Here is an 11,875-nt window from a genome sequence, read left to right on the forward strand (position 1 = left end):
ATGTCACTGAGGGTGCACAGAGGGTACACAGAGGGTACACAGAGGGTGCACAGAGGGTACACAGAGGGTACACAGATGCTGAATTGTGGCACTTTAGCAAGTCTTTATTCGTTTAAAAAAATCGGATTTATTGAATTCTCCATGTGGTCTATTTTAAAGATGCACAATTTCTAATTAAAACATCAAATGGACGCAAAAGGCACTCTACGTGGAATGACCCAGCTATCAGCTGTTCTTACTAGCTAAGTCGATGAAGTATAGTTTTATCTACTTAGTGTTATGTCTTGTAAATTCAATTTCCATTAGCTACAATTCTTATTGCAATAAGTATAGGATGTTTATTATATATATATGTGTGTGTGTGTGTGTGTGTGTGTGTGTGTGTGTGTGTGTGTGTGTGTGTGTGTGTGTGTGTGTGTGTGTGTCATTTATTTAGTTTGCAGTGACAACAATACTTTGGTGGCAACATGAGTCTGGTAAGTCTGTTCCCCTTTCTCATCACTCAGACAACAAACACCTCCCACTGGGCAAAGACGACAATTCAACGTCTATCCCACGTTGATTCAATGTAATCTCATTGAAATGACGTGGAAACAATGTTGATTCAACCAGTGTGAGCCCAGCTCTTTCCTCTCCCTTTGTTTTCCCATGTGTGTTTACCCCCTTTATATTTCTTGACTGTACCCATACGTATCCATGCTGAGCAGGATTCAATAGAGATCCTTGATACCAGATGCTTCACCAATACAAGTGAAGGCACAGCATACAGTGCAACAGGCATCCTGCCCATAGGAGGCATAGGAGCACGTGCCCCCTAAGATTTCTCCTGTTTAAATAAATAAATAACATCACATCTCTGATACTACTAGCCACTTTGCAATTTTATGACGTTGGCTTTAGCTAGCCCAGATAGGTTCCCAATCTCCCAAACTCATAACTAGCTACCAAGAAGCCATTTAAAGTTAGAGTAGCTAGCGTGTCTAACTATCATAGCTGGCATGCCTGCTGGCAAGGTTAGTAGACTTTAGAAAAGCAAGCAACAACTAAATGTACTGAATAAGACTCTCATTACTTTCAATCTTTTACCCAGATCTTAGCAGAGATGCAGAGAATCATATTTAGTTTCTTTAAAAAAAAGAACCACTGGTCATGAGGATACAGACAACTCAATATGTATGCTTAGATATGCAGAAAAATAGACATATTTTTTTACCTGAGGCAATTGATTGTCTGTGATGTGTCCTTTTGTCAGGTGAGCCCTTGTTTGTAGGAGAATAAATTGTTGATTTGACCTGTGAGGTTTTTACTCCATCTTTTGTGAACCTCACCAAAGACAATGTATATCTCACCAACAACAATGTATATCTCACCAACAACAATGTATATCTCACCAACAACAATGTAGATCTCACCAACAACTATGTATATCTCACCAACAACAATGGAGATCTCACCAACAACAATGTAGATCTCACCAACAACAATGTAGATCTCACCAACAACAATGTAGATCTCACCAACAACAATGTAGATCTCACCAACAACAATGTAGATCTTACCAACAACAATGTAGATCTCACCAACAACAATGTAGATCTCACCAACAACAATGACTCAATAGTGGTGAGTACAAATCTGCAATTAGCCTATCACATTGATTGTTACTTTTCCCATGGGGTGTGTGAGATTTAATTTTCTAATTTTCTCTTTCTTATTGACTCAATTTCCCCGGCCTTTGTCATCCCATTGCAGTTCGTAGATGGTGAGTTTCTCTCTGTATATCATTCACAATTTAAAGTTGAGTTGAGGCTAGTGTTGAATGTCTACGGAGACGTGACAGGGAAAGTTTGGTACTGAGGAGTGATGAAGAAGAAGCGGCTATTATTGTTCCTGACAATCCAGTGACAGCCCCCCTCTTTGCTGCCCAGCAGCAAAGCCAGATGAGACCTGTGAGACCACCCTTCTTACCTGACTATAACCAGTGGTGGAAAAAGTACCCAATTGTCATACTTGAGTGAAAGTAAAGATGCCTTACTAGAAAATCACTCAAGTACAAGTGAAAGTCGCACAGTAAAATACCACTTGTGTAAAAGTCTAAAAGTATTTTGGTTTTAAATATGCTTAAGTTTTAAAAGTCAATGTAATTGCAAAAATATACATAAGTATCAAAAGTACTTAAAAAATAGTAATACAGATAGCCAGGGGCAAATAAAATTTTGTTGGTCACATACACATGGTTAGCAGATGTTAATGCGAGTGTAGCGAAATGCTTTTGCTTCTAGTTCCGGCAGTGCAGTAATATTTTCAAGATGGCGTAGCAGTCGGATGTCTGTTTTGTCTTGTCCCGTCCCGTGTATATATTGTTTTCTTCGTATTATCAAGGCACAAGGCGAGACCCAGATGCAGACACAGGAGGCAGATGGTTGGAGTCCAAAGCGGTAGGCAGGAGAATGGTCTTGGACAGGGAAAAAGGTCAAAACCAGATCAGAGTCCAGAAAGTACAGAGTGGCAGATAGGCTCGTGGTAGAGGCAGGCAGAATGGTCAGGCAGGCGGGAACAGAGTCCAGAAACGGGCAAGGGTCAAAACCGGGAGGACAAGAAAAAAGAGAAGAGCAAAAAGAAGTATGAGATAAACACGCTAGTTGACTTGACTAAACATACAGTACAAGATGAACTGAAAAAGGAGAGACAGGAAACACAGGGATAAATACACTGGAGAAAATAAGCGACACCCAGAGGGGGTGGAGACAATCACGGGAACAGGTGAAACAGATCCAACAAGTATATATTTTAAATCTCAATTTCCATCTACGGACTGAACATACTCTCCTGCAACCTGCCTCACCCAATGTGCTACGGATCTGCTATTTTTTATACTTTAGAACCGGAACCCCCATCAAAAGCTAGCCAGCTAACTAGCTAGTAGTCAGTTAGCCACTACTAGCGGTCAATTCCTGCCAGTCTGCACAGTGCGATATCAACCCAGAGCATATCAGACTGCTTTTTCTCTACCACATCTTCAGATTCCTACCGCAAGCTCTGAACCTTTACACCGGATCATCGCAGCTAGCTAGCTGCTATCCGAGTGGCTACTCCTAGCTAACGTCTCTGTCCCGAAGCAAGCACCAGTTAGCCTGGAGCTAGCCTGGAGCTAGGTCCATCTCCCGGCTAGCCGACGAGGACCATCAGCCAATTTCTTGGGTTACAATACCTCTTTCGCCGATTGGCCTGACCCTTTACTGCCAACACAGAGCCCCGCCGATCCATCACGACTGGTCTGCCAACGTAACTGTCCGGGGGGGTTTCAACAGGCTCTTCCGTTGCGATGTCCCCCGGAGGCCCATTTGCTAGCCTGCTATCCCCGGCCCACTAGCTGTCTGAATCTCTGTATCTCCTAGCTACTCACTGGACCCTATGTTCACTCGGCTACACATGCTTCTCCCTAATGTCAATATGCCTTGTCTATTTCTGTTTTGGTTAGTGATGGTCTTATTATCACTGTAGAGCCTCCAGCCCTGCTCAATATGCCTTAACTAGCCCTTTTGTTCCACCCCCGAAGAGTTAGCCTGCAGAGTTCTGTGATACTATCCAGGTCTGTTCCCAAACAATTTGAGCATCTACTTTTAAAAATCTACCTTTCCAGAAACAAGTCTCTCACCGTTGCCGCTTGCTACAGACTCCAATCAGCCCCCAGCTGTGCCCTGGACACCATATGTGAATTGATTGCCCCCCATCTATCTTCAGAGTTTGTACTGTTAGGTGACCTAAACTGTGACATGCTTAACACCCCGGCCTTCCTACAATCTAAGCTAGATGCCCTCAATCTCACACATCTTATCAAGGAACCTACCAGCTACAATCCTAAATCCATAGCCATGGGCACCCTCTTAGATATCATCCTGACCAACTTGCACTCCAAATACACATCTGTCTTCAAACAGGATCTCAGCTTTCACTGCCTCATTGCCTGCATCCGTAATTAGTCTGTGGTCAAACGACCACCCCTCATCACTGTCAAACACTCCCTAAAACACTTCAGCGAGCAGGCCTTTCTTTTTTTTCTTTTTTCTTTTACCCCCTTTTCTCCGCAATTTCGTGGTATCCAATTGTTAGTAGTTACTATCTTGTCTCATCGCTACAACTCCCGTACGGGAGAGAGACGATGGTCGAAAGCCATGTGTCCTCCGAAACACAACCCAACCTAGCCACACTGCTTCTTAACACAGCACGCATCCAACCCTCATTAGCATCAAATAGCCCCCGCAATATGCAACTTTTCAGGGAAGTCAGGAACCAATATACTCAGTCAGTTAGCTTCCCTAAGGCTACCTTTTTCCAACAGAAATTTACATCCTGTAGGACTAATTCCAAAAAGTTTTGGGACAATGTAAAGTCAATGGAGAATAGGAGCACCTCCTCCCAGCTGCCCACTGCACTGAGGATAGGAAACACTGTCACCACAGATAAATCTACGATAATCGATAATTTCAATAAGCATTTTTCTACGGCTGGCCATGCTTTCCACCTGTTTACCCCTACCAACATCTCAGCACCCCCTGCAGCAACTTGCCCAAGCCCCATGGATCCATACAAAACAGCTGGGCTAGACAATCTGGACCCTCATTCTAAAATTATCAGCCGAAATTGTTGCAACCCCTATTACTAGCCTATTCAACCTCTCTTTCCTATCATCTGAGATCCCCATAGATTGGAAAGCTGCCGCGGGAGAGACACTCTAGAACCAAACTGTTATAGACCTACAGTTGAAGTCAGAAGTTTACACACATCTTAGCCAAATACATTTAAATTCAGTTTCACAATTCCTGACATTTAATCCGAGGACATTTCTCCAAAAAGTACGATCTTTGTCCCATGTGCAGTTGCAAACCGTAGTCTGGCTTTTTTATGGCGCTTTGAAGCAGTAGCTTCTTCCTTGCTGAGCAGGATTTCAAGTTATGTCGATATAGGACTTGTTTTACTGTGGATATAGATACTTTTGTACCTGTTTCCTCCAGCATCTATACAAGGTCCTTTGCTATTGTTCTGGGATTGATTTGGACTTTTCACACTAAAGTACGTTCATCTCTAGGAGACAGAACATGTCTCCTCCCTGAGCGGTATGACGGCTGCGTGGTCCCATGGTGTTTATACTTGCGTACTATTGTTTGTACAGATGAACGTGGTACCTTCAGGCGTTTGGAAATTGCTTCCAAGGATGAACCAGACTTGTGGAGGTCTACAATGTTTTTTCTGAGGTCTTGGCTAATTTATTTTGATTTACCCATGATGTCAAGCAAAGAGGCAGTGAGTTTGAAGGTAGGCCTTGAAACACATCCACAGGTACACCTCCAATTGACTCAAAATATGTCAGTTAGCCTATCAGAAGCTTCTAAAGCCATGACATCCTGTTCAGGAATTTTCCAAGCTGTTTAAAGCCACAGTCAACTTAGTGTATGTAAACTTCTGACCTGCTGGAATTGTGATACAGTGAATTATAAGTGAATTAATCTGTCTGTAAACAATTGGAGAAATTACTTGTGTCATGCACAAAGTAGATGTCCTAACCGACTTGCCAAAACTATAGTTTGTTAACAAGAAATTTGTGGAGTGGTTGAAAAACGAGTTTTAATGACTCCAACCTAAGTGTATGTAAACTTCCGACTTCAACTGTATATGGGGTTTTTGTGACAAAATGGATGGCTCTGTGATAGACTACATCCAGTTTGCAGAGTAGAGTGTTGTAGGCTATTTTGTAAATGACATCGCCGAAGTCAAGGATCGGTAGGATAGTCAATTTTACGAGGGTATGTTTGGCAGCATGAGTGAAGAAGGCTTTGCAAGCCGAATAACACTATCCCAACTGTGAAGCACGGGGGTGGCAGCATCATGTTGTGGGGTGCTTTGCTGCAGGAGAGACTGGTGCACTTCACAAAATAGATGGTAACATGAGGAAGGAAAATTATGTGGATATATTGAAGTAACATCTCAAGACATCAGTCAGGAAGATAAAGCTTGGTCGCAAATGGGTCTTCAAAATGGACAATGACCCCAAGCATACTTCCAAAGATATGGCAAAATGGATTAAGGACAACAAAGTCAAGGTATTGGAGTGGCCATCACAACGCCCTGACCTCAATCCTATAGACAATTTGTGGGCAGAACTGAAAAAGCATGAAATAGCTGAAATAAATCATTCTCTCTACTATTATTCTGACATTTCACATTCTTAAAATATAGTGGTGATCCTAACTGACCTAAGACAGGGAATTTTTACTAGGATTAAATGTCAAGAATTGTGAAAAACTGAAATGTATTTGGTTAAGGTCTATGTAAACTTCTGACTTCAACTGAACTACCCACCAGTGCGACCAAACACTTCCTTTGGCCACCTTTCCTTCCAATTCTCTGCTGCCAATGACTGGAAGGAATTGCCCTCTCTAACTTTAAGCATCAGTTGTCAGAGCAGCACTGCACATGTACACAGACCATCTGCAAATAGCACACCCAACTACCTCATCCCCATATTGTTACTTATCCTCTTGTTCTTTTGCACCCCAGTATCTCTATTTGCACATCATCATCTGCTCATGTCACGACTTCCGCCGAAGTTGGCTCCCCTGCCTGTTGCTCGGTGGTCGTTGTCACCGTCCTACTAGCCGCTACCGATCCCTTTTTCGCTTGTCTGTTGGTTTTGTCTTATTAGTTTCACCTGTGTGTATTTTAGTTGAATTAGCTTCCCTATATGTAGTAGTTTGACCCGCCCTTGTTTTGTGCGGGATTGTTTTTTTGTTACTCTGTTGGTTGTGGTTTTCATGTTTGTATTCTCCGGACTGTTTGGTCCTGTGTTTGGGCTGGTCTGTTTTATGCGCCCTGTATGTTGGCGTGACCGTTTTTTGGCTGGAGAATAAATCAAGATTTACTGAACCCTGCTCTCTGCGCCTTCCAACCCACCACTCCTAGTATCCCGTGACAGCACATCTGTCACTCCAGTGTTAATACTAAATTGTAATTATTTGCCTCTATGGCCTATTTATTGCCTTACCTCCATACTCTTCTACATTTGCACACACTGTACATAGATTTTTCTATTGTGTTATTGACTACATTTGTTTATGTGTAACTCTGTGTTGTTGTTTTTGTCGCACTGCTTTGCTCTATCTTGGTTAGGTCACAGTTGTAAATGAGAACTTGTTCTCAACTGGCCTACCTGGTTAAATAAAGGTTAAATAAAATTTAAAAAATAAAAATATCTAACAAGTAATCTAACAATTCCACAACTACCTAATACACACAAATCTAAAGGGATGGAATAAGAATATGTACATTCAAATATATGGATGAGCGATTCCCGAGCGCATAGGAAAGATGCAATAGATGGTATAAGATACAGTATATATATATGAGATGAGTAATGTAAGCTATGTAAACATTAAAGTGGCATTATTTAAAGTGACTAGTAATCCATTTATTAAAGTGGCCATCGATTTTAGTCTGTATGTAGGCAGCAGCCTCTCTGAGTTGCTGTTTAACAGTTTGATGGCCTTGATAGAAGCTCTTTTTCAGTCTCTCGGTCCCAGCTTTGATACACCTGTACTGACCTCGCCTTCTGCATGGTAACGGGGTGAACAGGCAGTGGCTCGGGAGGTTGTTGTCTTTGATGATCTTTTTGGCCTTCCTGTGACATCGGGTGGTGTAGGTGTCCTGGAGGGCAGGTAGTTTACCCCTGGTGATGCGTTGTGCAGACCTCACTACCCTCTGGAGAGCCTTACGGTTGAGGGAAGTGCAGTTGCCATACCAGGTGGTGATACAGCCCGAGAGGATGCCCTCAATTGTGCATCTGTAAAAGTTTGTCAGAGTTTTAGGTGGCAAGCCAAATTTCTTCAGCCGCCTGAGTTTGAAGAGACGTGTCACGACTTCTGCCGAATTCGATGCCTCTCCTTGTTCGGGTGGTGCTCGGCGGTCGACGTCACCGCTCTTCTAGCCATTGGTTTTGTCTTGTCTTCCTACACACCTGGTTCCAATCCCATTCATTACCTGTTTTGTATTTAACCCTCTGTTTCCCCTCATGTCTTTGTCAGAGATTGTTTGTTATTATTTTTGTGTTGTTTGTATTGGTGCGCGTCGGGTCCTCGTACAGACTTTGTTTTGTGTATTTTTCATGGTTTTGGAGTTTTGGAGTTTTTTACGTCATTAAACTACTCCATTTTACCAAGATAAATTCTCCTGCGCCTAACTTCCTTGCCACCTATACACACGCCAATGACAAGACGCTGTTGCTCACTACAACACGCAGACATAATTTCCAAATGAAGTATTTGTGTTTAATAAACACACCAGATCAGAGGCAGTAGGGATTTCCAGAGATGTTCACTTGAGAAGAGAGTGAATTGGGCCATTTTCCTGTCCTGCTAAGCATTCAAAATGTAACGGGTACTTTTGGGTGTCAGGGAGAATGTATGGAGTAAAAAGAACATTATTTTATTTTGGAATATAGTGAAGTAAAAGTTGTCAAAAATATAAACAGTAAAGTAAAGTACAGATATCCAAAAAAATGACTTAAGGAGTATTTTAGTATTTTTGACTTACTGTAAGTGCTTTACTCCACTGACTATAACATGCAATTGTGAATTCAACTCCACTCCACAGAGGTGTGGTTAAAATGGATGGCTGCTGTTGTTCACATATCAACCTCAGCAACCATCAGTTGTCCCATCTGTATAGACACGTATGGAGAGGTAAGTCAGTCTCCCTTTTCCATTGATGTTAAGCCTCTGGGAATGATCAAAGTACTGTACATAAGGTAGTGTTATGAGAGGCATAAGCAGTAATTGTGTGCACCTTGTAAACAAGCTTCTGCGTCACCCCTTAGGTAGTTGATGCTGGAAGAACGTTTGTCTCCTCCCAGGGTGTTCACCTGTTCTGCAACACGTGCATACGTGACTCACTTGCCAAATCACAGACGTGCCCAACCTGCAGGAAGAAACTGAATCATCGGCAGTACCCTCAAATCTACATCTGATGTGTATTCCTCTTTTTTAATGTTTTAATTTCACCTTTATTTAACCAGGTGGGCTAGTTGAGAACAAGTTCTTATTTGCAACTGCGACCTGGCCAAGATAAAGCAAAGCAGTTCGACGCATACAACACATGGAATAAACAAACACAATCAATAATACAGTAGAAAAATCTATATACAGCATGTGCAAATGAGGTAGGATAAGAGAGGTAAGGCAATAAATAAACCATGGTGGCGAAGTAATTACAACATAGCAATTAAACACTAGAATGGTAGAACGTGCAGGAGATGAATGTGCAAGTAGAGATACTGGGGTGCAAAGGAGCAAGCTAATAAATTAATCAAGTATGGGAATGAGGAAGATTGGATGGGCTATTTACAGATAAGCTATGTACAGGTGCAGTGATCTGTGAGCTGCTCTGACAGCTGGTGCTTAAAGCTAGTGAGGGAGGTAAGAGTCTCCAGCTTTAGTGATTTTTGCAGTTCGTTACAGTCATTGGCAGCAGAGAACTGGAAGGAGAGGCGGACGAAGGAAGAATTGGCGTTGGGTGTGACCACTGAGCTATACCTGCCGGAGCATGTGCTACGGGTGGGTGCTGCTATGGTGACCAGTGAGCTGAGATAAGGCGGGGCTTTACCTAGCAGAGACTTGTAGATGACCTGGAGCCAGTGGGTTTGGCGATGAGTATAATGCGAGTGCCAGCCAACGAGAGCGTACAGGTCGCAGTGGTGGGTAGTATATGGGGCTTTGGTGACAAAACGGATGGCAGTGTGGTAGACTGCATCCAATTTGTTGAGTAGTGTTGGAGGCTATTTTGTAAATGACATCGCCAAAGTCGAGGATTGGTAGGATAGTCTGTTTTACGAGGGTATGTTTGGCAGCATGAGTGAAGGATGCTTAGTTGCGGAATAGGAAGCCGATTCTAGATTTAATTTTGGATTGGAGATGTTTAATGTGAGTCTGGAAGGAGAGTTTACAGTCTAACCAGACACCTAGGTATTTGTAGTTGTCCACATATTCTAAGTCAGAACCGTCCAGAGTAGTGATGTTGGACGGGCGGGCAGGTGCGGGCAGCGATCGGTTGAAGAGCATGCATTTAGTTTTACTAGCATTTAAGAGCAGTTGGAGGCCACGGAAGGAGAGTTGTATGGCATTGAAGCTCATCTGGAGGTTAGTTAACACAGTGTCCAAAGAAGGGCCAGAAGTACATAGCCTGGTTCCTCTCTAGGTTTCTTCCTAGGTTTTGGCCTTTCTAGGGAGTTTTTCCTAGCCACCGTGCTTCTACACCTGCATTGCTTGCTGTTTGGGGTTTTAGGCTGGGTTTCTGTACAGCACTTTGAGATATCAGCTGATGTACGAAGGGCTATATAAATATATATATTTGATTTGATTTGATTTGAAGTATACAGAATGGTGTCGTCTGCATAGAGGTGGATCAAAGAATCATGTATGCAGAGAAGAGAATCGGCCCTGTGGCACCCCCATAGAGACTGCCAGAGGTCCGGACAACAGGCCCTCCGATTTGACATACTGAACTCTATCAGAGAAATAGTTGGTGAACCAGGTGAGGCAATCATTTGAGAAACCAAGGCTGTTGAGTGTGTAAATAAGAATGTTGTGATTGACAGAGTCGAATGCCTTAGCCAGGTCGATGAATACGGCTGCACAGTAATGTCTCTTATCGATGGCGGTTATGATATCGTTTAGGACCTTGAGCGTGGCTGAGGCACCCGTGACCAGCTCTGAAACCAGATTGCATAGCGGAGAAGGTACGGTGGGATTCGAAATGGTCAGTAATCTGTTTGTTTTCTTGGCTTTCGAAGACCTTAGAAAGGCAGGGTAGAATAGATATAGGTCTGTAGCAGTTTGGGTCTAGAGTGTCCCCCCCTTTGAAGAGGGGGATGACCACAGCAGCTTTCCAATCTATGGGAATCTCAGACGATACGAAAGAGAGGTTGAACAGGCTAGTAATAGGGGTTGCAACAATTTCGGCAGATAATTTTAGAAAGAGAGGGTCCAGATTGTCTAGCCCGGCTGATTTGTAGGGGTCCAGATTTTGCAGCTCTTTCAGAACATCAGCTATCTCGATTTTGGTGAAAGAGAAGTGGGGGAGGTTTGGGTGAGTTGCTGTGGGGAGGGCAGGGCTGTTGATCGGGGTAGGGGTAGCCAGGTGGAAAGCATGGCCAGCTGTAGAAAAATGCTTGTTGTAAATTTTCAATTATAGTGGATTTAACGGTGGTAACAGTGTTTCGTAGCCTCAGTGCAGTGGGCAGCTGGGAGGAGGTGCTCTTATTCTCCATGGGCTTTACAGTGTCCCAGAACTTTAACATTGATGTATCCTGCAACAGATGTTTTTAAATTGGTAACATACATGTTTGTCTTCTTCTAACACCCCTTAAGAGGAAAGTAATCTAACAGTAACTGAATGTAATAAGATTACGTTACTGAGTTTGGGTAATCCAAAAATTATGTTACTGATCACAATTTTGGACAGGTAACTAGTAACGGATTACATTTAGATAGTAATCTACCCAACCCTGCTGCACATTAAGGAAGTATATTGTTGGTGGTGTACAACGTTGTCATAGAACTGTTTATTTCAAATGGTTTTGTGAATTTAAATGTGCGGTATGTCTGGTTTTAGAGCATATACTACTTTCATGTGACCCATTTAGAAATGTATACACACATTGAAAAGAGAATGGGGTGGGGACAAGTCGAATTCAGGAGGTACAGTTTCACTGTAATACACTTTGGCCCCCAAAAAATAAATTATATATAATCATTTATTGATTTAATTCATTATTTTAACACCAGCCTGTCTGCATGATTTTATTCTGCGGCTGCGCTTTGACGTT

General features: G+C 42.7%; 1 pseudogene; it reads left to right on the top strand.

Annotated features, from left to right (window-relative positions):
• On the top strand, positions 1-9,019 carry LOC139374485 (E3 ubiquitin-protein ligase RNF4-like; annotated as a pseudogene).
• Positions 9,020-11,875: the final 2,856 nt, after the last annotated feature.

This window comes from Oncorhynchus clarkii, chromosome 19 (genome assembly GCF_045791955.1).
Source record: "Oncorhynchus clarkii lewisi isolate Uvic-CL-2024 chromosome 19, UVic_Ocla_1.0, whole genome shotgun sequence".
NCBI lineage: Eukaryota > Metazoa > Chordata > Actinopteri > Salmoniformes > Salmonidae > Oncorhynchus > Oncorhynchus clarkii.